This window comes from Narcine bancroftii, chromosome 1 (assembly GCF_036971445.1).
Source record: "Narcine bancroftii isolate sNarBan1 chromosome 1, sNarBan1.hap1, whole genome shotgun sequence".
Taxonomy (NCBI): Eukaryota; Metazoa; Chordata; class Chondrichthyes; order Torpediniformes; family Narcinidae; genus Narcine; species Narcine bancroftii.
The window spans coordinates 159,621,984-159,648,687 of NC_091469.1; the positions used below are offsets into that span (position 1 = coordinate 159,621,984).

At 45.8% G+C, this 26,704-nt stretch overlaps 2 long non-coding RNA genes across 2 annotated transcripts in view; one reads left to right on the forward strand and one right to left on the reverse strand.

Moving 5' to 3' along the window:
• Nucleotides 1–295: 295 nt before the first annotated feature.
• LOC138735539 (uncharacterized) overlaps nucleotides 296–26,704 on the reverse strand; it is a 48,930-nt gene continuing 22,521 nt past the window's right edge. The window contains exon 3 of the long non-coding RNA XR_011339753.1: nucleotides 296–448. This is a non-coding gene — a long non-coding RNA (uncharacterized lncRNA). The remainder of the gene's footprint in view (nucleotides 449–26,704) is intronic.
• The window catches only part of LOC138735546 (uncharacterized), a 30,595-nt gene continuing 24,086 nt past the window's right edge, over nucleotides 20,196–26,704 (forward strand). The window contains exon 1 of the long non-coding RNA XR_011339761.1: nucleotides 20,196–20,500. This is a non-coding gene — a long non-coding RNA (uncharacterized lncRNA). The remainder of the gene's footprint in view (nucleotides 20,501–26,704) is intronic.

Consider the following 26,704-nt stretch of genomic DNA (forward strand, 5'->3'; position numbering starts at 1 on the left):
CCTGTCTAAGTGTACTTTAGCTGTTACATCTACTCTTAGTACATAGAACGTAGAACATTACAGAACTATGCAGAGGCCTTTCAGCCCATGATATTGTGATGGCCCAAGAAACCTACTCAACAATCCAACCTGTCCCAACACACACCCATAATCCTCTATTTTTCTCATATCCATGTTCTATTCCAAGAGTCATTTATTCTCTTTGATACATTTTAATAATTTGAAAGAGAGTAATATTACATGTCATCTATTGAACAGAAAATAGCTGTCAATCTTAATGTGTTAACATACAGAATATGAGGACATAAGCTTAATTATACAGTGTAATATATACATTGATCATGTTAAGAATAAGAAAGAGAAACTAATTTGAGGAGCTTCGGTCCGGACTCTGTTGTTAGACGGGGATTCGGATTTGATCATCATCTAAAGTCAACTCTTCCATGCACTGAGAAAAAGATAACAAAAAGAAAATAAGGGAAAACAATCATGTGAAGTAATGAAAGAGGGAAAAAGACCCCCCTCCCTGTACTAATCCTATCCCTCCCTCTAAACATGGTCACCAGCAAAGAATAAAAAAGGGAAAATAAGCCAGGGACCGAGTCCCGGCCTCTGCACATCAAGCGAACAGCACCCAGAGCACTCAGGCCTATGTCATCGAATTATACTGGTCATCCCTGAATGGGCCTCATCATTTGTCAAATTCAATCCTCGTTTCTCTCATAGTTTATCTGATTTTTTTCCAAGCTCAAACACATGATATCTTGAATCCAACACACGTGTGTCGGTGCTGGGCGATCTTCCCAGTTCAGCAAAATTGCTCCTCTGGCCATCAACGAGGTAAAAGCCACAACATTTCTCTGAGTTCGGTTCAAGGACATGTTTGAATAACCAGAGCCCAGACGAGGGCAATGATCCAATTTGACCTTGAGAATCTCTTAATACCGTCCGGGAAAATTCATCCCCAAACACCATTCCGTTTTGGGCGCTCCCAAAGCATACGAACTAGTGACGCCTCGTGAATTCTGCATCTGTCACACATTGGATCGATGTCAGAATAAAAATGGGATAATTTAACCTCAAACCACTTTGAATTGTGATAGACAATGTTGTGCACAGAATGAGGTGTCAACTCTCTATCCCTCTCATAATCTTATATACCTCTATCCAATCCCATCTCAACCTTCTACGCTCCAAGAATAAAGACCGAATTTGCTCAATTTTTCTTTGTAATCTAGATTCTGAAACCCAGGTAACATTTTCGTAAATCTTTTCTACACTCTCTCTAACTGGTATATATCCTTCCTATAATTCGGTGACCAGAACTGCACACATTATCTAAATTTGGCCTCACCAATGCCTTGAACAGTCTCAACATCACTTCCCAACTCCTATATTCTCTGCTTTAATTTATAAAGACCAGCATGCCAGAAGCCTTCTTCACCACCCTATCCACAAGAGATTCTACCCTCAGAGAACAATGCACCGTTATTCTTAGATCTTTCTGCTCCATTGCATTCCTCAATGCCCCCCACCACTTATTACATATGTCCTGTTTTGATTATTCCTCCAAAATTAAGCACTTCACACATCTTAAGATTCTTTTTACATTGAATGTATTCTCTGAACATCTCCTTAATTCCTTGTTTTTTATATTTACTTTGTCTTCCTCTTTTTTGAACCAAATTTCCAATATCCCTTGAAAACCAAGGCTCTCTCAAACTTTTAACTCTGCCTTTTAACCTAACAGGAACAGAAAGATTTTGTAGCCTCAAAATCTCCCCTTTAAAGGATCTTCACTTCTCTACTACATCCTTCTCATAAAACAAATCGTCCCAATCCACTCCTCGTAAATCATTTTGCATCTCCTCAAATCTAGCTTTTCCCCACTTGAAAACCTCAACCCCAGGCCTTGACCTATCCCTTTCCATAATTCTTTGGCTTGGCTTCGCGGACGAAGATTTATGGAGGGGGTAAAAAGTCCACGTCAGCTGCAGGCTCGTTTGTGGCTGACCAGTCCGATGCGGGACAGGCAGACACGATTGCAGCGGTTGCAAGGGAAAATTGGTTGGTTGGGGTTGGGTGTTGGGTTTTTCCTCCTTTGCCTTTTGTCAGTGAGGTGGGCTCTGCGGTCTTCTTCAAAGGAGGCTGCTGCCCGCCAAACTGTGAGGCGCCAAGATGCACGGTTTGAGGCGTTATCAGCCCACTGGCGGTGGTCAATGTGGCAGGCACCAAGAGATTTCTTTAGGCAGTCCTTGTACCTTTTCTTTGGTGCACCTCTGTCACGGTGGCCAGTGGAGAGCTCGCCATATAATACGATCTTGGGAAGGCGATGGTCCTCCATTCTGGAGACGTGACCCATCCAGCGCAGCTGGATCTTCAGCAGCGTGGACTCGATGCTGTCGACCTCTGCCATCTCGAGTACCTCGACGTTAGGGGTGTGAGCGCTCCAATGGATGTTGAGGATGGAGCGGAGACAACGCTGGTGGAAGCGTTCTAGGAGCCGTAGGTGGTGCCGGTAGAGGACCCATGATTCGGAGCCGAACAGGAGTGTGGGTATGACAACGGCTCTGTATACGCTTATCTTTGTGAGGTTTTTCAGTTGGTTGTTTTTCCAGACTCTTTTGTGTAGTCTTCCAAAGGCGCTATTTGCCTTGGCGAGTCTGTTGTCTATCTCATTGTCGATCCTTGCATCTGATGAAATGGTGCAGCCGAGATAGGTAAACTGGTTGACCGTTTTGAGTTTTGTGTGCCCGATGGAGATGTGGGGGGGCTGGTAGTCATGGTGGGGAGCTGGCTGATGGAGGACCTCAGTTTTCTTCAGGCTGACTTCCAGGCCAAACATTTTGGCAGTTTCCGCAAAGCAGGACGTCAAGCGCTGAAGAGCTGGCTCTGAATGGGCAACTAAAGCGGCATCATCTGCAAAGAGTAGTTCACGGACAAGTTTCTCTTGTGTCTTGGTGTGAGCTTGCAGGCGCCTCAGATTGAAGAGACTGCCATCCGTGCGGTACCGGATGTAAACAGCGTCTTCATTGTTGGGGTCTTTCATGGCTTGGTTCAGCATCATGCTGAAGAAGATTGAAAAGAGGGTTGGTGCGAGGCTAATGGCACCATGATCACTGGACCCGAAGTGCTCCAGACCAGATACCTCCGTCACCTGATCTATCTCATTCCCCAACAGTAGATCCAACACTGACCCTTCCCTAGTTGGTACCTTTACGTATTGCTGTAGAAAACTATCCTGCACACATTTGACAAACTCATCCAGCCCTATCACAGAATGGGTTTCCCAATCTATATCTGGAAAATTAAAACCTCCCACAGTCACAACCCTGTGCTTATTACAAATTTCAGCTCTAGTTCTCATTCCCAATTAGGTGGTCTAAAATACACCCCTTTCAGTGTAACTGTGGTGCTATGTAATTACAATACTAGGTCACCAGGGGTCATCCCAGTGGCCTTGTATATAAAGCAGTTCAGAGCTACAGTCAAGCCTTCCAGAGAGACAAGACCTCTTAGTACATATTAGTTTATTAAAGTTGTCTTATACTTGCACTGGTGGTGTGGTTATTGTCAGTACAATTTAATAAACTAAGATCATAGCTACTAGGATGGAAGCTGCTTCTGCTCCAACATACATTCCCGACCACCTGGAGACTCTTCCTGAGGAATGGAATCCGGGGACGACCAGCACACATGTGCATCCGAGGACAGAGATGGCGAGGGGCCGCTGTACTGGAATCGTGGTGGAATGTGGGGAAGACCACCGAAGTACAATAGGGCAGGTAAGAAATAGCCAAGACCCCTGCCTGCCTGTGGTTTCGCCGGTACAGGCACTGGCGACCCTAAAACTGGTCCGATCAGAAAGGGGCCACTACAAGCGCGGGTGGAAGGATCTCTACAAGTTGTGCTCCCGATCGCCACACATGTGCAGAATTCCCAACCACTCCAGAGCCAGGGAAAGCAGACACCGCTACTGTCACTCCCCCAGCAGCAGTTTCCCCAGTACCACAGAGACCTGACGCTACCACTGGGATCCCCTCTTTTTCTTTCTTTGGCTTGGCTTCGTGGACAATTTATGGAGGGGTATGTCCACGTCTGCTGCAGGCTCGTTGGTGACCGACGTCCGATGCGGGACAGGCAGGCACGGTTGCAGCGGTTGCAAGGGAAAATTGGTTGGTTGGGGTTGGGTGTTGGGTGTTGGGTTTTTCCTCCTTTGTCTTTTGTCAGTGAGGTGGGCTCTGCGGTCTTCTTCAAAGGAGGTTGCTGCCCGCCGAACAGTGAGGCGTCAAGATGCATGGTTGGAGGCGATATCAGCCCACTGGCAGTGGTCAATGTGGCAGGCACCAAGAGATTTCTTTAAGCAGTCCTTGTACCTCTTCTTTGGTGCACCTCTGTCTCAGTGGCCAGTGGAGAGCTCGCCATAAAACACGATCTTGGGAAGGCGATGGTCCACCATTCTGGAGACGTGACCCACCCAGCGGAGTTGGGTCTTCAGCAGCATGGATTCGATGCTTGAGGACTCTGCCAGCTCGAGTACTTCGATGTTGGTGATGAAGTCACTCCAATGAATGTTGAGGATGGAGCGGAGACAGCGCTGATGGAAGCGTTCTAGGAGCCGTAGGTGATGCCGGTAGAGGACCCATGATTCGGAGCTGAACAGGAGCGTGGGTATGACAATGGCTCTGTACACACTGATCTTTGTGTGTTTCTTCAGGTGGTTGTTTTTTCCAGACTCTTCTGTGTGGTCTTCCAAAGGCGCTATTTGCCTTGGCGAGTCTGTTGTCTATCTCGTTGTTGATCCTTGCATCAGATGAAATGGTGCAGCCGAGGTAGGTAAACTGGTTGACCGTTTTGAGTTCTGTGTGCCCAATGGAGATGTGGGGTGTCTGGTGGTCATGGTGGGGAGCTGGCTCAGTTTTCTTCAGGCTGACTTCCAGGCCAAACATTTTGGCAGTTTCCGCAAAACAGGACGTCAAGCATTGAAGAGCTGGCTCTGAATGGGCAACTAAAGCGGCATCGTCTGCAAAGAGTAGTTCACGGACAAGTTGCTCTTGTGTCTTGGTGTGAGCTTTCAGGCGCCTCAGATTGAAGAGACTGCCATCCGTGCAGTACCGGATGTAAACAGCGTCTTCATTCTTGAGGTCTTTCATGGCTTGGTTCAGCATCATGCTGAAGAAGATTGAAAAGAGGGTTGGTGCGAGAACGCAGCCTTGCTTCACGCCATTGTTAATGGAGAAAGGTTCAGAGAGCTCATTGCTGTATCTGACCCGACCTTGTTGGTTTTCATGTAGTTGGATAACCATGTTGAGGAACTTGGTGGGGGGGGGGGGGCATCCGAGGCGCTCTAGTATTTGCCAAAGCCCTTTCCTGCTCACGGTGTCGAAGGCTTTGGTGAGGTCAACAAAGGTGATGTAGAGTCCTTTGTTTTGTTCTCTGCACTTTTCTTGGAGCTGTCTGAGGGCAAAGACCATGTCAGTAGTTCCTCTGTTTGCGCGAAAGCCACACTGTGATTCTGGGAGGACATTTTCGGCGACACTAGGTATTAGTCTATTAAGGAGAATCCTAGCGAAGATTTTGCCTGCAATGGAGAGCAGCGTGATTCCCCTGTAGTTTGAGCAGTCTGATTTCTCGCCTTTGTTTTTGTACAGGGTGATGATGATGGCATCATGCAGTTTGGCATGCAGAGTTTTGCCGCCAGCCTTCCAGACCTCTGGGGGGATTCCATCCATACCTGCTGCTTTGCCACTTTTCAGTTGTTCAATTGCCTTATATGTCTCATCCTGGGTGAGGACCTCATCCAGCTCTAGACTCAAGGGCTGTTGAGGGAGCTGGAGCAGGGCGGATTCTTGGACTGAGCGGTTGGCACTGAAAAGAGATTGGAAGTGTTCTGACCATCGATTGAGGATGGAGATCTTGTCGTTAAGGAGGACTTTGCCGTCTGAGCTGCGCAGAGGGCTTTGGACTTGGGGTGAGGGGCCGTACACAGCCTTTAGAGCCTCGTAGAAACCCCTGAAGTCGCCAATGTCGGCGCTGAGCTGGGTTCGTTGGGTGAGGCTAGTCCACCACTCATTTTGGATCTCCCGGAGTTTGAGCTGAAGATGGCTACATGCGAGATGGAAGGCTCGCTTTTTCTCTGGCCAGGAAGGCTTTGCAAGGTGAGCTTGGTGGGCAGCTCGCTTCTTTGCCAGCAGCTCCTGGATTTCCTAGTTGTTTTCGTCAAACCAGTCCTTGTTTTTCCTGGAGGAGAAGCCCAGTACCTCTACCTCTTCAGTGGATTGCAGTATGGCCATTTTCAGCTGATCCCAGAGGGTTTCAGGAGACGTGTCTGTGAGGCAATTTGCATCCTCGAGCTTTGCTTGGAGGTTTGCCTGGAAGTTTCCTCTCACTTCGTCTGACTGTAAGTTTCCAACATTGAACCTCTTTCTGGGGGCTCCACAGTTCTTGAACTTTGGCTTGAAGTGAAGGTTGAGCTTGCAGCGAACCAGCCGGTGGTCAGTGTGGCATTCCGCGCTGGGCATGACCCTGGTGTGGAGCACATCTCGTTTGTCTCTTTCTCGCACCAGTACGTAATCCAGGAAGTGCTAGTGTTTGGATCGGGGATGCATCCAGGTAGTCTTCAGGCTGTCTCTCTGCTGGAAAAGGGTGTTAGTAATGACAAGCCACTGTTCTGCACAGAGCTCCAACAAGAGGCGCCCATTGTCATTGCACTTGCCGACGCCATGCTTGCCAAGGATTCCTGGCCAGGTTTCTGAGTCTTTGCCGACGTGAGCGTTGAAGTCGCCAAGCATGACAACCTTGTCGGCTGTAGGGGTGGGTTGGATGAGGTTGCGCAGATCAGTGTAGAACTTGTCCTTTTCTGCTGGTTCCGCCTGGAGGGTTGGAGCATAGACACTGATGAGGGTGATGTGACGCTTGTTTTGAAGGGGGAGTCGCATGGACATGATCCGGTCAGAGTGGACTGTTGGGAGGTTTTCGAGTTTGGAGGCAATGAAGTTCTTGACCATGAAGCCAACAGCAGATAGGTGTCGTTCAGCCTGAGGCTTGCCAGACCAGTAGAGTGTGTAGCCCGGGCCGTGTTCTTGGAGGCTGCCTACATCCGCAAGGAGGACTTCGCTGAGAGCGACTATGTCGAGTCTGAGGAGTTCATGTGCGATGAGGGCAGACTGACATTCAGGTCGGTGGCTGTCAGCCTTGTCTAGCATGGTTCTGATGTTCCAGCATGCTAGCTTGAGTTTGTGTGCATCTTTTGAGGGGGAGGACGTGGACATGTCCTCGGGCCTGCGCAAAGGAGCTTTTAGGTGGAGTGCAGTGTGCGCAGTACTGGCCCCACCCTTTACACCCATGGTTCATGTGCCATGGCCAAGCAAGCTGGGATGTGGCAGCGAGATCCTTGGGTCATAAGTTTTATATCGGAGTGTCCTTCTCCTATGCAGGTTGCTTAACTGGGCTGAAGAGGCCTGCCTCCCCTTTTAGGTCGAACCATATCTGGAGATCTACGACCACTGTCCACAGTTATGGAGTGGTGCGCCCTGGAATTGGCCTGCGTGCGTTTACTCCTGCCGTGGCCGAGTGCTGGCGGTGCGGGCGAGCTTTCTTCTGCCCCTCCTACTGGGCCCTGGAGCCCCCGGACAGGCAGCTCGATTATTTCCACGCCTGGTTGTACCATGCAGGGTCGAGTGGGCAGGAACACACAACCTTTCCCATGCCTTGCAAAACACCCCGGAGGTTTACTGAGGACGGACAGGGCCTATCCGAACACAGTAGGGAGCAGGCCGCAGGCCTGTAGTTGCCCCTACTTCCAAGGTAAGGGCCAGGCTGCTCAACCAGGAACTCGTGGGGCCAGCCTACGGCTCTTGCACCCTGCACCCGGAGCCCTAGCTGGTCAGCGGGCTCCCACCAAACACGGACAGGCTGGGCAAGGGGCGAGCCCCAAGTCTGCAGGAATCTTTACGGTCGGGTTAATCCTCACCGGCTATCCCGGCCGAGCTCCAGGAGAACGGATCTATCCTAATCTGCCGGATGCTGGGAGGGTGGATTCCAGAGGGGCAGCTCAGGTTAGGGTTAGGGTTAGGCGTCGGATGTCCCGCGGGGGTTCGGGGACGTGGGATTTAACCAATGTTGGACCTGCAGATATTGGGTTCGCCAGATGTTGACCTGAGCTCCGGTGGCCTACTGCAAACATCCCAAAGGCAGAGACTCAGCCAACAGCCCCAAGCACCCAGGTTACTCCTCCAGCAGACACAAGCCCAACAGAGGCTCTACCTCCAGCTCCCAGTACCCCAGGGTCCACCCTTGCTACACCTAGACCCAGAGACCATGTGGAAACCAGGATCGACTCCCAGGGTGCCCCCACATTACCTAAGGGACCTGAGTCTGCAGCTTAAACATGCTGGAGCTCGACCCCATAAATCCTGGAGCTGGCACACACTTCGGCCACTGGCAGAGATGGTTTCTGAATTACGTGGAGGGTGTTGAGGCATCAGATAAAGAGCTATTAATGCTGCTGTTAGCCCAGCTGGGAGACCACCCTTACTCCCTTATACAGGATGCCAGGTCCTACCAAGAGGCAATGAGCACTTTACAGAGGCATTACAGTGAGGGGCATCGGGAACTCCACTCCTGGTACAGGGCCATGACCAGGTCACAACAAGTAGGGGAGTCTGCCAGAGACTTTATACTCTCTCTGAAAGATCTGGTGAGAGGCTGCTATTTTAAAGCAGTATCAGCTCAGGAGTATGCGGAGGACCATATTAGGGACAGAATTGTTGCGGGCATATGGTCCACTGAGACGAGACATCGATTGCTGGAGAAAGGAATGGTGGGGCTAGATGAGGCAGAGACTATTGCAGAAGCTTTAGAAAGCACCAGGAAAGAATTGGAGGAGTACTCACAGGACCCTGGGCTGGGACTGGGACAAATGTCACACTGCTGGACTCTCTCGCCCCACGAAAAGAAAAGTTTGCTGCCTCACAGGAATTCACAGCAGCGGCAGCACCTTGAGGGTCCCAAGTGCTTTTTCTGTGGACAAAGAAAGCACCCCAGAGCCCTCTGACCTGCCAGAGAAAATGTCTGTTCCAACTGTGGAAAACGTGGGTATTATGCAAAAGTCTGCAGAAGCCCCAAGGCCACGGCCAAGGCCCATTCTCATGCTAATGAGAGGCAGGAAAGCTCTTCTTTCTCCACAGACAAATGCCATGTGCAGCCGGCCATCTTGGACAATGTTACAGAGCAGAGGACACACTCTTCAGGAGATGAATATGACGGCGAGTACTATCGGATGGAAGGACACGAAGGACATCCTAGACTTGTTTCCTGCGCATGAATCAGACCAGTCCACACAATTTATCTGATGCCACTGTGTGCATCAAAATTAATGATGTGAGGGTAAATTGCTTAATAGATAGTGGAAGCACGGAAAGTTTTATTGACCAGGGGTTAGTCAACCGCCTTGCCCTCCCCACACGCCCGAGTGAGCACCAGATCCTGTTAGCAGCCAGCAGCCTTGCGGCTGAGGTAAAACAGTTTTGCAGGGTTACTCTAGAAATCCAGGGCACAAAATATGAAGGGTTCAAATTACTAGAACTCCCTCACCTCTGTGCCCCGGTATTATTGGGGTTAAATTTTCAGTGCCAGTTAGAAAGCATTACAATAGTGGACAACGGGCCGTACCCCCCACTAAGCCTTACAAAGAAACATCACTGCAGCCTGTCTGTCCTGAACATAGAACCCCTTCCGCTGTTCACACACCTGACCCCAGAATACACACCAATAGCCACAAAGAGCAGGAGGTACAGCCCGAGGGACAGAGCCTTCATTAGGACAGAGGTCCGCAGGCTACTACAGGACGGCATCATAGAGCAGAGCACCAGCCCCTGGAGAGCCCAGGTGGTTGTAGTAAAGTCAGGAGAAAAACTGCGCATGGTAATGGATTACAGCCAGACAATCAACAAATTTACACAACTAGATGCCTAACTCCTGCCACACATAGCAGACATGGTCAACAACATTGCGCAGTATAAGGTGTTCTCCACCATAGACCTGAAGGCAGCATACCACCAACTGCCCATGAGAAACAGCGATCGCATTTACACGGCATTTGAGGCAGATGGCAGGCTGTATCAATTTCTGCACCTTTCCTTTGGTGTCACCAATGGAGTGTCCCTGTTTCAGAGAGAAATGGACTGAATAGTAGATGAGTTCCAACTGAAAGCGGTGTTCCCCTACTTAGACAACGTGACAATCTGTGGCCACATTCAGGAGGGTCATGACACGAATTTAAAACGCTTCTTCCAGGCAGCCAAGGAAAGGAACCTAACATACAACAGAGACAAATGCGTCTTTAGCACCAGGAAGTTGCCAATCCTGGGCTACATAGTGCAGAACGGGGAAATCAGCCCAGAACCAGCCCGTATGCGCCCTCTCCTAGACCTCCCAGTGCCACACACCCTGAAAGCACTAAAAAGGTGTTTGGAACTGTTCGCTTATTACGCCCAATGGGTCCCCAACTACGCCAACAGGGCCCGCCCACTTATAAAAGCCTCAGTTTTCCCATTGTGCCCAGCAGCCACCAGATCACTCAGGGACATTAGGGACCATATCGCTAAAGCTACCATGCGGTCCATAGATGAGTCGATCCCGTTTCAAGTAGAAACGGATGCATCCGATGTGGCTCTGGCAGACACCCTAAACCAAGACGGATGACCGGTGGACTTTTTCTCGCGAACCCTACAGGGGTCAGAGGAAAGACACACAGCAGCTGAGAAGGAGGCCCTAGCCATTGTGGAAGCAGTAAGGCACTGGCGACATTATCTGGCGTGCAAACACTTCACCCTCATCACGGACCAACGGTCTGTGGCTTTTATGTTCGATAACCAGAACAGGGGGAGAATTAAGAATGACAAAATCCTGCGCTGGCGGATAGAATTGTCTATATTTAAGTTCGACATTCTATACCACCCTGGGAAACTCAACAAGCCTCCGGACACGCTGTCCAGAGGCACTTGTACCATCCTTAACCCCACATCCCAGTTGCAGAGCTTGCACAATGAGTTGGGCCACCCGGGGGTCACTAGACTGTTTCACTTAATTAAAACCCAAAACCTCCCATTTTCGTTAGAGGAAGTGAGGTCAATGAACAAGAGCTGCCCCATCTGTGCGGAATTTGCAAACCGCAATTTTACCGGACAGTCAAAGCCACCCTGATAAAAGCTACCAAACCTTTTGAACGTCTCAGCCTTGATTTTAAAGGCCCACTCCCATCCAATAATAGAAATGTCTATTTCCTAAACATAATAGATGAATATTCCCATTTCCCCTTCGCAATCCCGTGTTCTGATGTATCAACAGCCACTGTTATAAAATGCCTCCAACCCATCTTCAGCATATTTGGGTACCCAAACTACATACACACAGACAAGGGGGCTGCATTCGTGAGCACAGAAGTACAGCAGTACCTGTACGAGAGAGGGATTGTACCAGCCACACTACAAGTTACAATCCCAGGGGGAATGGACAAGTTGAAAGAGAAAATGCCACTATCTGGAAAACGGTCCTCTTGACCTTAAAAGCAAAAGACCTGCCTGTTACTAGATGGCAAGAAGTGTTGCCAGAGGCCCTACACACTAAACATTCTTTGTTGTGTACTGCCACTACATGACCCCACATGACCGTATCTTTCGCAAGGAAAGGCACGACGGGCACAGTTCTGCCTAAATGGATGATGACACTGGGACTTGTTCTCCAGAAGCACTGCAGACCCAACAAAGCGGACCCACTGGTGGATCAAATGGAGTTAAGGCACATGAACCCTCAGTGCCTTCGTCACATTCCCAAATGGAAGAGAAGACTCGGTGGCCACTGGCTGGACGTGTGAACAACGTGGAGGAAACACAGATGTCTACGGATCAACAAGGGAGCGCAGCAGCACTCACTAGAACAGTCGTCCATCGAGTCACCCCAGAGGACTATACCACCCACCCCAGAAATCAGGACCCTGGGTACAACCCCCCCCCCCCCCCAAAATATCACCATATCACCACCCTAGACTTGATGGCAGGACCTAATCCCATACAAGATGATCCCCAGCCCACACGGCCACATAACCAACCAGTACTTCCCACTCCCACACCTCCACCAAGAAAGGCCAAAAGGCAGACCGCAGTCCCCACCCCTATACCACTACCGAGGAGGTCCAGAAGGCAATGGAAGCCACGAAAAATTTTGGACATAAACTTACACACAAGGGAAAGAGGACGGGATGAGGGGGGAATAATTTTTTTTAAGGGGGGGTGAATACTCCTTTCTCATTCCTCAATTCCACCCAAATAGCCCACCTTGACAATTCCTCTGATCTATCCTGCTGAAGCCCCAATGTAATATTTTCTATTCCTAACTCCCTGTACTCATTTTTCAGGTCCTCTTCGGTCTTCCTCCCTACATTGTTGGTACCTTTGTGTACCATGATCTCTGGCTCATCTCCCTCCCAATTTAGGATGTCTTGGTCACGAGCAGCAACATCCTGGACTATGGCACCAGCGAGACAAACCATCATCTGGTTCTCCTTACTGTGTCCACAGAATCCCCTATCTGTCCTCCCAAATATTGAGTCCCCTAAGACTACTGCCCTCCTCTTCCTTTCCCTACCCTTCTGACCCACAGGGGCTGACTTGTGCCAGAGGTACAGCCACTGTTGCTTTCCCCAGCTAGACAGTCCCCCCAACTTTTTATTGAGGGTTACAGCCCAGGGGTCCTCTCTAGCACCTTACTTTTTCCCTTCCCTCTCAGGTCTTCAGTTGGCACATGTGTGAGCCTTTGTTGGATTCACATATTGGAGTTTGATTGGCGCATGCGGGAGAGTTAATCACTCTGACGATATTGAAATCACACCCTTAACTCTTCCGCATGCACCAACCGAACTCCGATCCGTGAACCCCACAGCCCATGCACCTTCCGAAGACTCGCGTATTTGCACAGGAATCAAAATGGTCGTGCCCAACCCCAGTACCCCAGAACGCTAACTAACAACGTAAGTATGCACATCTTGGCTCTTACGTGCCCTGTATCCCTGATATAGTTTGTGAAATACTACACAAACCACATATATTTTGTTTTTTTATATACAGTAAAACCATATAACACGCTGCTGAAGATCCAGCTGTGCTGGGTGGGTCACGTCTCCAGAATGGAGGACCATCGCCTTCCCAAGATCGTGTTATATGGCGACCTCTCCACTGGCCATCGTGACAGAGGTGCACCAAAGAAAAGGTACAAGGACTGCCTAAAGAAATCTCTTGGTGCCTGCCACATTGACCACCGCCAGTGGGCTGATATCGCCTCAAACCGTGCATCTTGGCACCTCACAGTTTGGCGGGCAGCAACCTCCTTTGAAGAAGACCGCAGAGCCCACCTCACTGACAAAAGGCAAAGGAGGAAAAACCCAACACCCAACTCCAACCAACCAATTTTCCCCTGCAGCCGCTGCAACCGTGTCTGCCTGTCCCGCATCGGACTTGTCAGCCACAAACGAGCCACCAGCTGACGTGGACTTTTACCCCCTCCATAAATCTTCATCCGCGAAGCCAAAGCCAAAGAAGATAACCATTTAAAGCACAGAAAAGGCCAGTTCGGCCCTACTAGTCCATGCCGTAACAAATTCCCACCCCCCTAGTCCTACTGACCAGCACCCGGTCCATACCCATCTAGTCCCCTCCTATCCATGTAACTATCCAGTCTTTCCTTAAATGTAACCAATGATCCCGCTTCAACCACGTCTGCCGGAAGCTCATTCCACATCCCTACCAACCTTTGCGTAAAGAAATTTCCCCTCATGTTCCCCTTATAATTTTCCCCCTTCAATCTTAAACCATGCCCTCTAGTTTGAATCTCCCCCACTCTTAGTTGAAAAAGCCTATCCACATTTACTCTCTCTGTCCCTTTTAAAATCTTAAACATCTCTATCAAGTCCCCCCTCAATTTTCTACGCTCCAGAGAAAAAAGCCCCAGTCTGTACAACCTTTCCCTGTAACTCAGACCCTGAAATCCTGTCAACATTCTCGTGAACCTTCTCTGCACTCTCTCTATTTTGTTTATATCTTTCCTATAATTTGGTGAACAAAACTGTACACAGTACTCCAAATTTGGCCTCACCAATGCCTTGTACAATTTCATCATAACCTCCCTACTCTTGAATTCAATACTCCGATTTATGAAGGCCAACATTCCAAATGCCTTCTTCACCACACCATCTACCTGAGTATCAGCCTTGAGGGTACTATTTACCACAACTCCTAAATCCCTTTGTTGCTCTGCACTCCTCAATTGTCTACCATTTAATGCATATGACCTATTTAGATTTGCCTTTCCAAAATGTAACACCTCACACTTATCTGTATTAAATTCCATCAGCCATTTCTCAGCCCACACCTCCAGCCTTCTTAAATCACCTTTTAATCTACGGTAGTTGGATAACCATGTTGAGGAACTTTGGGGGGTATCCGAGGCGCTCTAGTATTTGCCAAAGCCCTTTCCTGCTCACGGTGTCGAAGGCTTTGGTGAGGTCAACAAAGGTGATGTAGAGTCCTTTGTTTTGTTCTCTGCACTTTTCTTGGAGCTGTCTGAGGGCAAAGACCATGTCAGTAGTTCCTCTGTTTGCGCGAAAGCCGCACTGTGATTCTGGGAGAATATTCTCGGCGACACTAGGTATTATTCTATTTAGGAGAATCCTAGCGAAGAGTTTGCCTGCAATGGAGAGCAGCGTGATTCCCCTGTAGTTTGAGCAGTCTGATTTCTCGCCTTTGTTTTTGTACAGGGTGATGATGATGGCATCATGAAGGTCCTGAGGCAGTTTTCCTTGGTCCCAGCAAAGCTTGAAAAACTCATGCAGTTTGGCATGCAGAGTTTTGCCGCCAGCCTTCCAGACCTCTGGGGGGGATTCCATCCATACCTGCTGCTTTGCCACTTTTCAGTTGTTCAATTGCCTTATATGTCTCTTCCTGGGTGAAGACCTCATCCAGCTCTAGCCTTAGGGGCTGTTGAGGGAGCTGGAGCAGGGTGGAATCTTGGACTGAGATACAGCAATGAATCCTTCTCCATAAACAATGGCATGAAGCAAGGCTGCGTTCTCGCACCAACCCTCTTTTCAATCTTCTTCAGCATGATGCTGAACCAAGCCATGAATGACCTCAACAATAAAGACGCTGTTTACATCCGGTACTGCACGGATGGCAGTCTCTTCAATCTGAGGCGCCTGCAAGCTCAGACCAAGACACAAGAGCAACTTGTCCGTGAACTACCCTTTACAGATGATGCCGCTTTAGTTGCGCATTCAGAGCCAGCTCTTCAGCGCTTGACATCCTGTTTTGTGGAAACTGCCAAAATGTTTGGCCTGGAAGTCAGCCTGAAGAAAACTGAGGTCCTCCATCAGCTAGCTCCCCACCATGACTACCAGCCCCCCCAAACCTCCATCGGGCACACAAAATACAAAACGGTCAACCAGTTTACCTATCTCGGCTGCACCATTTCATCGGATGCAAGGATCGACAACGAGATAGACAACAGACTCACCAAGGCAAATAGCGCCTTTGGAAGACTACACAAAAGAGTCTGGAAAAACAACCAACTGAAAAACTGCACAAAGAGAAGCGTATACAGAGCTGTTGTCATACCCACACTCCTGTTCGGCTCCGAATCATGGGTCCTTTACCGGCATCACCTACGGCTCCTAGAACGCTTCCACCAGCGTTGTCTCCGCTCCATCCTCAACATTCATTGGAGTGACTTCATCACTAACATCGAAGTACTCGAGATGGCAGAGGCCGACAGCATCGAATCCACGCTGTTGAAGATCCAACTGCGCTGGGTAGGTCACGTCTCCAGAATGGAGGACCATCGTCTCCCCAAGATCGTGTTATATGGTGAGCTCTCTACTGGCCATCGTGTCAGAGCTGCACCAAAGAAGAGGTACAAGGACTGCCTAATGAAATCTCTTGGTGCCTGCCCCATTGACCACCACCAGTGGGCTGATATCGCCTCAAACCGTGCATCTTGGTGCCTCACAGTTCGGCGAGCAGCAACCTCCTTTGAAGAAGACCGCAGAGACAACCTCACTGACAAAAGACAAAGGAAGAAAAACCCGACACCCAACCCCAACCAACCAATTTTCCCCTGCAACCGCTGCAACCATGTCTGCCTGTCCCGCATCGGACTTGTCAGCCAAAAACGAGCCTGCAGCTGACGTGGACATTTACCCCTCCATAAATCTTCATCCGCGAAGCCAAGCCAAAGAATCTACGGTAATCTTCCTCACTGTCCACAACACCACCAATCTTTGTATCATCCGCAAACTTGCTTATCCAATTCTCCACCCCTACTTCCAGATTGTTAATATATATAACAAACAATAGTGGACCCAGGACCGATCCCTGAGGAACTCCACTAGTCACCGGCCTCCAATTGGTCAAACAATTTTCTACCACTACTCTCTGATACCTCCCATCCAACCATTGCTGAATCCATTTCACTACCTCCTCATTTATACCTAATGCCTCCACCTTTTTTCCTAACCTCCTGTGGGGAACTTTGTCAAAAGCTTTACTAAAGTCTAAATAGACAACATCCACAGCTTTCCCTTCATCAACCTTTTTTGTAACCCCCTCGAAAAACTCAATCAGGTTTGTCAAGCATGATCTACCCCTGACAAAACCATGCTGATTACTCCCTAGCAATCCCTGTACCTCCAAATATTTGTAAATACCATCCCTCAGAACACTTTCCATCAACTTGCCCACGACAGACGTCAGACTCACGGGCCTATAATTCCCAGGTTTACATTTAGACCCTTTCTTAAGCAGTGGAACCACATGTGCCACCCTCCAATCCTTTGGCACTACCCCCGTGGCCAGTGACATCCTAAATATCTCTGTTAATGGCCCCACTATCTGTCCACTAGGCTCCCTGAGTGTCCTTGGGAATATTTTGTCCGGTCCCGGAGATTTATCCACCTTTATCTTTTTCAACACAGCCATCACTACCTCCTCGGTTATCCTTATATGCTTCATGACCTCCCCACTATTTTTCTTTACCTCAACTGGTTCAATATTTTTTTTCCCTAGTGAATACCGAGGCAAAGAAATCATTCAAAATTAGAATACGGTAGTTGGGGTCCAAGATTTCATACCGTGTTTCCAGCTGAGTCGCAGAACAGATGCACATATGTCAGAATGCCCACGGATAATCAAACCCAAACATGAACAGTTTTTGAAGGATCCGTGATCTAAAACTAACAATTTCAATGAAAGAAAGCAAACACATTCTTTTAATATTGGTGTTCTGAATTTTAATCAACTTATTACACAGATGAGGGTCCCAGCTGACCTCGCCTGGACAAACCAGTTGGACACAACTGCAGCTGCTCTGGCTTTCTTCCTGGATAGCTCCTCACTGTCACTGATTGTGTGGACAAATGACCTGAGTTTGTCCTCTTCTTTCAGCCACCCTCGCTCACAGTGTTGATTCAGGTACGCCAGTCTCCCTGCAGACTTTGGCCTGTGTCCCTCCATTCCTTATCCTGTCCACCAGATCCAACTTTTCATTCATCTTGTACCACTGTTCCTTGCCCATTTGGATCTTGTATTTCTGCGCACTGTTGTTGTTTCTGATGAGATTCTGAGCGGTTGATGATGTGCGTTTGTAGAGTGATTCTCCATCATACTTGCAGTTAAATTTTCACAAGTTGAGCCAAACAAAAGAACGTAATTAACACGGCACTATTTGATCAAGCGCAGTGTTAAATAGGTGAGAAGTAAATCGACTCCTGCTAATGGAGGTAATTTATGCAGACTAACACCTTCAAAGGAAACTAAAGCTGTAAATATACAAAATGTCAGTCAAACACATCTATTAAAACTAAGTTAAGTATTTAATTTATAATTTCAAATGGTTCCCTTTGTCATCTTGATCAAAGAAACAGATGTTGAGGGCAAAACGAATATCAATAATCTGTCAAAACCATCCTTTTTTCCATCCATCTATCTTTCAAAATTTGCAAAATTTGGGGTTCACACACACCCATGTTATAAACGATTCCGCGGATTAACAAATCGCATTCTAACGAGGTTTTAGTGTATATATATTTTTAAAGATTCGCCAATTTGTGGGGGTAGTCATGAGGTGGGGACTATTTGTTCTGTGTACAGTTTTGGGTGCCTTATTTGAGAAAGGACGTTCTAGCATTGGAGAGGGTTGAGACCAGATTTACTGGAATGATACCAGGAATGAAAGGGTTAGCAAATGATGAGCATTTGTCAGCTCTTGGACGGCACTCGTTGAAGTACAGAAGGAGGAGGGAGGATTCATAGAGACATTTTGAATGTGGAAAGGTCTGAACAGAGTAGATGTGCAAAGGATTTTCCCATGGTGCGGGAGTCTCGAACAAGAGGCCACAACTTCAGGATAAAAGGGTGTCAGTTTTAAAACGAGATGCGGAGAAATGTCTTTAGACAGAGCGTCACAAGTCTGTAGAACTTGTTGCCACAGGCAGCTGTGGAAGTGAGGTCTTTGGGTGTATTTAGACAGGGCATCAAGGGTTACGGGGATGTTAGAAATAGAAGTACCTTAACAGAAATTGCTCGAGACAAAAATTGAGAACAAAGAACATTTATTATAACAACAATGCAACGTTGGGTGCTTCCCCTTACCCTGGGAATACACACACACACTGGGGCTCACCCAACTTTTATACAGTGAATTTCAGTATAGGAATACCCTCCCCCTTACATTCTTCTGCCTCCTGGATGGGTTTGGCATTAGGCAATCCTACCTGCCTACGTGCTGTTTCTGTGACTTGGAGGACCGGGGGTATCCTGTCGGTGTCCCTTCATTTTATTATCCTCATTGTCCTTATTCACAACCCTGCCTTTGTCCCCATTCACACCTTTCCGACTCTCAGAGCTACAGTCTCTTCATATGCAGAGTTCGCTAATCCTTGTCTAGGGTTTACTAATTTAATATGTATAACTTGGTACATCCGTGTAAGGCTTACTAATTATATATGTAGAACTTGGTACTTCTGTCTAGGGCTAGGAGACCCTTATCTCACCCTCTACTTCCTACATTCTATTATTCCTTGCCTCTCCTTATCTTATTCATATGGTGGGCTCACTGATCCTGTCGAAAGGACTAGAAGGTTCTTATCTTACATAGACTGACTCTGCTTCCTGCATCCTAATTTCCATGCTTAGCCTGTTCATACTGGTTTAATCCATCACTCCATGTGTCTGTACTAGTTTCCCCATCTTTCATATTTTCATGTCAAGTTTACTCATCTCTCACAGGGAGAAAGCCGTGGAGTGGGGCTGAGTGATAAGGATCAGCTCATGATTAAATGGCAGAGCAGCCCCGAGGGGCCAATTGGCCTACTTCTGCTCTTGTAGCTTGTGTGACAAATGTCAATTGCTGCAACAACATGGCCTTTTGTTCCTTCTGGGGGTTCGGGCTTCGATGTTCCAAGTGCTATCTCAGCTTGTTCCTGGCAGACCCTCTCTCTCTTCTGACTTCCTCTTAAAACAGTTTCACAGCTTAAATTAGCTTCCACATCCTGTATGTTTCTAAATGCAATTCTGCTTTTGAACATAATTGGGTGCATTTAAGGCAGAGATGGACAGGTTCTTGATTCGCCCAGACATTAAAGATTATGAGGAGAAGGCCAGACAGTGGGGAAGAGGCCAGGGCAGTGGGGAGAAGGTCAGACAGAGGGGAGAAGGCTGGGCAGTGGGGAGGAGGCCAGGCAGTGGGGAGGAGGCCAGGCAGTGGGGGGAAGGATAGGGGATGGGGAGAAGGCTGGGCAGTGGGGTTGAATGGGAGAATGGATCAGCTCATGATTGAATGGTGGGGCAGAATTGATGGCTGAATTTCTGGACACTATCTTATTCAATGTATTATGTAAGAGATGACCAACTGGCTTGCCTGTAAAAGAACCTCTCTCACTGCATCTCAGTACAGGTGAGAATAAACCTGAACTTTGGTGCATTCCTTGCCAAGAGTTTTGTTTGCAGGTCACGGAATGAAGGGCATTGTGGCCAAGTTTGCAGATGATACAAAGGTCGGTGGAGGAGCTGGCAGTTTTGGGTAAACAGGGAGGCTGCAGACGGACTTGGACAGAGAAGAATGGGCAGAAATGTCAGAAAGTGTACAGTCATGTGAGCAGTTTTGGGCTCCTCATTTACAAAAAGGATGTGGTGACATCGGAAAGGATTCAGGGGAGGTTCACAAGGATGATTCTGTCAGTGAAAGGGTTTTCATTTGAGGAACGTTTGATAGCTCTTGGCCTGTATTCGTTAGAATTATGAAGAATGTGGGACTGGGCAAGGAATTTGATTGAAACATTTCAAATGTTGAAAGGCCCGGACAGAGTAGATGTAGAAAGGTTGTTTCACACAGTGGTAGAGTCCTGGACAAGAGGGCACAATTTCAAGAGTGAAGGCTGTCCGCTGAGAAGAGACATGTAAGTATTTCTTCAGGCAGAGGGTGGTGAATCTGTGGAATTTGTTACCACAGGTGGTTGGGGAGTCCACATCTTTGGGTGTATTTAAGGCTGAGATTGATAGGTTCTTGATTAGCCAGGGCGTCAAATGTTATGGGGAGAGGCCGGGCAGTGGTTGCTGAGTGGGAAAATGGATCAGCTCATGATTAAATGGCGGGACTGACTCGATGGGATGAATGGCCTATTTCTGCTCCTGTCTTGTGGTCTTAACTGACCTTTCTCCTCTATATAGCCCCTCACATTTCTTTCATGGGGGGGGGGGGTTAGTAATTTATTTATTTCTAATAGACATCCACACATTAATTTGCCTTTTCGGCCCACATGTCATGCCACCCAATTTACACCCAATTAACCTCCAACCCTAGTACGTTTTGAATGGTGGGAGGAAACCGGAGGCCGTGAGGAAAACCCACGCAGACACGGGGAGAAAGTACAAACCCCTTACAGACAGCGTGGGATTTGAACCCCGATCACGATCACTGGTGTTGTAACAACGTTGTCCCTGGTTCAACAACTTTTCCACGAAGGAGACATCAGGAGGGAAAACACAAAAGTGCAGACACCACGGGTTGAAGTGAAAACCCGATGCTGGAGAAACTCAGCTGGTCAAACAGTCTCCTCTATATGGCAAAGATAAGTCTCGTCAAGACAAGTTTATTATCATCTGATTTTACAATAGAACCCGATGAAACAGTGTTCTCCGGTCCCCGATGCAAGACACACAGACACGCAACCAGACATAACACACCTACAGACAAACAATACATATGCAGGACAAGTATTTCCTCTATAAAGATAAATAAATATTGTTGTGTACAGATGAGAGGCAAGGATTTGGCTTCTTGGATCATTGGGATCTCTTTTTGGGAAGGTATGTTCTTTACAAGAAGGACGGGTTGCACCTAAATCCAAAAGGTGTCAACATTTTGGCAAGTATGTTTGGTACAGCAGTGGGGCAAGGTTTAAACTAATTTGGCAGGGGTATGGGAACCAGAGTGATAGGGAAAAGGGTAGGGAAGATAAAGTAATGGCCAGGAAAAGTAAACTAGGAAAAGTAATGTTGGGAGGAGAAAGTAAAAAATCAGATGGTGCAGTGAGTTTTTGGGTCAATGATGGTGTTAAGAAAATTACCAAGAAAAATAGTGGGCAGAAAAATCAAAAGAAAAGGTTACAGAAGTCACTAGATATTAAAAGGACAAAGAGCATAAGGGCAGTTTATCTGAATGCCCGCAGTGTTAGAAATAAGGTTAGTGAACTTGAGGCCCAAATCGGTACCCATGTCTATGATTGGGTCGCCATCACGGAAACATGGCTACAAGGTGACCCTAAATGGGAATGAAACTTTCAAGGGTATCAGGGGGTGCAAAGAGATAGACAGGATGGTGAGGGAGGTGGAGTTGCACTCTTAATCAAAGAGGAGCTCCAGGCAGTAGTGAGGGATGATATAAGATCTAAAGAGCATAATGTTGAGTCCATTTGGGTAGAGATAAAGAATAGCAAAGGGAAAAAATTAGTGGTGGGTGTTATCTATCGCCCACCATATAACAATAGTTTAGTGGGACAGGAAATAAATAGAGAGATAAGTGAGGCATGTAATAATGATACGGCAGTCGTCATGGGGAACTTTAACTTCCACATAGATTGGGAAAATCAAGTTGGTCGTGGGAGTCTGGAAGAGGACTTCATAGAATGCATCCGCGATAGCTTTCTTGAGCAGCAGGTTAAGGAACCCACAAGAGAAAATGCTCTCCTGGATCTCGTGTTGTGCAATGAGATAGGTAGAGTAAATGATGTAATAGTCAGAGAGCAACTGGGAAATAGCGATCATAGTAGGATTGAATTTCTCATTCAGATGGAAGGGGAAAGAGTTCGATCTAAAACGAATATATTATGCTTAAACAGGGGTGACTACCATAGGATGAGGGAGGAATTGGGCAGAGTGGACTGGGAGCATAGGCTCATTGAGGAAACAGTTGAGGAACAGTGGAAGATGTTCAAAGAAATATTTGGTAATGCTCAACAAAAATATATTCCGGTCAAGAAAAAGGGCAGCAAGGGAGGGAAAAAATCAACCGTGGCTAACAAGGAAATAAAGCAGAGTATAAAATTGAAGGTGCAGGTGTACAAAGCTGCAAAGAGCAGTGGGAAACTGGAAGATTGGGAAGACTTTAAGAGACAACAGGGGGAGTCACGTAATGGAGTAGTGGCCGGTCAGGGAATTCCAGCCCTCTCCCGAAAAGTTAAAAAAAAAACACAAAGCACAAAGGTTCAAGATTGAAATTTATAATAAAGTAAAAATAAAGGTGAGAAGAAAATGGCAACGAAGAGAGAAAAGTCGAAAACAACGGGAAGAAAAGAGGAAGAAAGAATGTCAGAAGAAGAAGGTGAAGGCCTTACCTGTCCGAAGAGGCCCGCCGCGGAGAGAGAAGTTCGCTCCCGCAGGTCAGTGGAAGTCCCGGGCTCGGGACTACAAAAATGGCTCACAGAGCCGAGTAAAAGTGCGCAACCGCGCATGCACGAGGAGTCGCGCATGCGCGATGCGCATGAAAAAAAACACACTGACGGGAGGGGGGAACAGCTGCGGAGTCGATCTCCACAGCTGAGAGAGACACCTGCAGCACAGCAGCAGGTGCAGAACACAGACAATAACGACAACAAGAAAGAAGAGGGTAAAAAGAAAACAAGGAAACAACAGATGGTCAACCCAGTGGAAGAAGAAGAAGAAGAACAGAAAGAAGTGGAAGAAGAAGAGAAAGGCGAGACAATGGATGTATCTTTTTTTAAAGAATATATGGAATCAGTGAAAGAATGGCAATTACAAGAATTTAATGAGATAAAAAGAAGAATTAAGAGTGCAGAAGAAAAAATGAATAAAATGGAAATGGCCATATCAGAGATAGGAAAAAGAGTGGAAAATATGGAAGAATGAGAAATAATTGTAGAAATGGAAGTAGAGGAATTAAAAGAGAAATTAGAAGAATCTAATAAAAAAGTTAAAGAGGCACAGGAGCTGTTAGCTCAGAAGATAGATATAATGGAAAACTATAATAGAAGAAATAATATAAAGATAATGGGCCTTAAGGAAGATGAAGAAGGCAAGAATATGAGAGAATTTATAAAAGATTGGATCCCCAGGGTCCTAGGAAGACCAGAATTACAGGAAGAAATGGGAATAGAAAGGGCACATAGAACTTTAGCCCCGAAACCACAACCGCAGCAAAAACCAAGATCCATTTTAGTAAAATTCTTAAGATATACAACAAGAGAAAATATATTGGAGAAAGCAATGAAGAAAATAAGAGAAGACAAAAAGCCACTGGAATACAAAGGTCAAAAAAAAATTTTCTATCCAGACATAAGTTTTGAACTCCTGAAGAAGAGAAAGGAGTTCAATACAGCAAAAACGATCTTATGGAAAAAAGGATATAAATTTATGTTAAAGTACCCAGCGGTACTTAAAATAGTTATTCCAGGGCAACAAAACAGACTATTCTCGGATCCAGAGGAAGCAAGGAAATTTGCAGAACAACTACAAAACAAGCAGAGAGATGAAGACATGTAACGAGAGTAAAAATGACCACGAACTATATGTATGTGTGTAAAGAGGTATATGTGTGTATATATATGTAGTGTGTATACATGAATGTATCCGTATTTAGAGGAAAATATATAGAGTATAGACAAGAATTAATAAGGGAGGGAAAGGGAATAGAGGGAATAAGGAGCGAATTAAAAGAGTGACCTTTGTTACATATGAAAATTGAAATCTTTTCTGGGGGGGGGCTGGGTGGGGAGGAGTTACAGTCACTGCAAAATCAGTTGACGTTTGCGAGTGAATTCGCAAATCCAAATGGAGAGGGGAGATGTGGTTGCCCGACAAGGGATAAAGGGCAACTCAGGAGGGGGAGGGGAGAATGGGGTTAAAGAAGTTTTAAATAGGAGAATAAGGAAAATGTTTGATGTTTTAGAAATGTTGTCTTATAAAGTGTTCAAAACAAGAAAGCAGAAATGGATAAGAAGGAAAGGTGATGATGGAGAAACGGAAAGGGAAGATAAACAAAGTATGAAATGGCTACGCTGAACTATATGACTTTAAATATTAATGGAATACATAACCAAATTAAAAGGAAGAAACTGCTAAATTTACTGAAAAAAGAAAAAAATTGATATAGCATTTGTGCAAGAAACACATTTAACTGAATTGGAACACAAGAAATTAAAGAGAGATTGGGTAGGACACGTAACAGCAGCGACGTATAATTCAAAAGCAAGAGGAGTAGCTATATTAATTAGTAAAAATGTACCAATTAAAATAGAAGAGGAAATAATAGATCCAGCAGGGAGATATGTAATGATAAAATGTCAGATATATTCGGAGTTTTGCAATCAACTCAATGTATATTCACCTAACGAAGGAGATCAAAAGTTTATGCAAGATATTTTTTTGAAGATAGCAGATACACAAGGGAACATATTAATAGGAGGGGATTTCAACCTGAATTTGGATTCAAATATGGACAAAACTGGGAAAAAAATTAACAGAAAGAACAAAGTAACCAAATTTATAATTAAATCGATGGAAGAAATGCAACTTTTGGATATATGGAGGAAGCAACACCCAAATGAAAAGGAATATTCATATAAAACATACTCAAGAATAGACCTATTTTTGTTATCAGCTCGTATGCAAGATAGAGTAAGAAAAACAGAATATAAAGCTAGAATATTATCGGACCATTCACCCTTAATATTGACAGTAAAGCTAGAGGACATCCCTCCAAGAATGTATAGATGGAGATTAAACTCCATGCTACTTAAAAGGCAGGATTTTAGAGAATTTATTGAAAGACAAATTAAAATGTACTTTGAAATAAATACGGAATCAGTGAAAGATAAGTTCATACTATGGGATGCAATGAAAGCGTTCATTAGAGGGCAAATAATAAGTTATGTAACCAAGATGAAGAAGGACTATAATCAGGAAACAGAGCAGTTGGAAAGGGAAATAGTAAATATAGAAAAAGAATTAGCAATGAAGGAAGATACAACTAAAAGAAGAGAATTGACAGATAAAAAAATAAAATATGAAACACTACAAACATATAAGGTGGAGAAGAATATAATGAAGACAAAACAGAAATATTATGAACGACGGGAAAAAACGCACAAAATTCTAGCATGGCAGCTTAAGACACAACAAGCTAAGAAAATGGTATTGGCATCAAGGAAAAAAGACAAACAAATCACATATAATCCAACGGAGATCAAGGAAAACTTTAGAGAATTCTACGAACAATTATACCAAACTGAAAACGAAGGGAAAGAAGGGAAAATAGATGAATATTTAACCAAAATTGAACTACCAAAATTACAAATAGAGGAACAAAATAAATTAACAGAACCATTTGAAATAGTAGAAATACAAGAGATAATAAAAAAAATTACCAAATAATAAAACACCAGGAGAGGATGGATTCCCAATAAAATTCTATAAAACATTTAAAGATTTATTAATTCCTCCCCTCCTGGAAATAATCAACTAGAATGATAAAACACAAAGCATACCAGATTCATGTAAAACAGCAATAATTACAGTAATACTAAAGCAATGGAAAGATCCACTTGCACCAGCGTCATATAGACCAATATCATTACTTAACACAGATTATAAGATAATAGCTAAACTATTAGCAAACAGATTAACAGAGTATGTACCGAAAATGGTAAATCTAGACCAAACTGGATTTATTAAAAAAAGACGCACAACAGACAATATTTGTAAATTTATTAACTTAATTCATGCAGTAGAAGGGAGTAAAGCGCCAACAGTAGCAGTTGCTTTAGACGCAGAGAAGGCTTTTGACAGAGCAGAATGGAATTATTTATTCAAAGTATTGCAAAAATTCAGTTTACCAGAGAAGTATATTAATTGGATTAAAGCATTATATAAGGGGCCATTGGCGAAATGACAGTAAATGGACATATATCAAAGCAATTTAACTTAAACAGGTCAACACGGCAGGGATGCCCACTATCACCTTTATTGTTCGCATTAGCTATAGAACCACTAGCAGATTTGATAAGAACAGAAAATAATATAAAAGGGATAAAAATAAAACACAAGGAATATAAAATCAGTTTATTTGCGGATGATGTTATATTGTA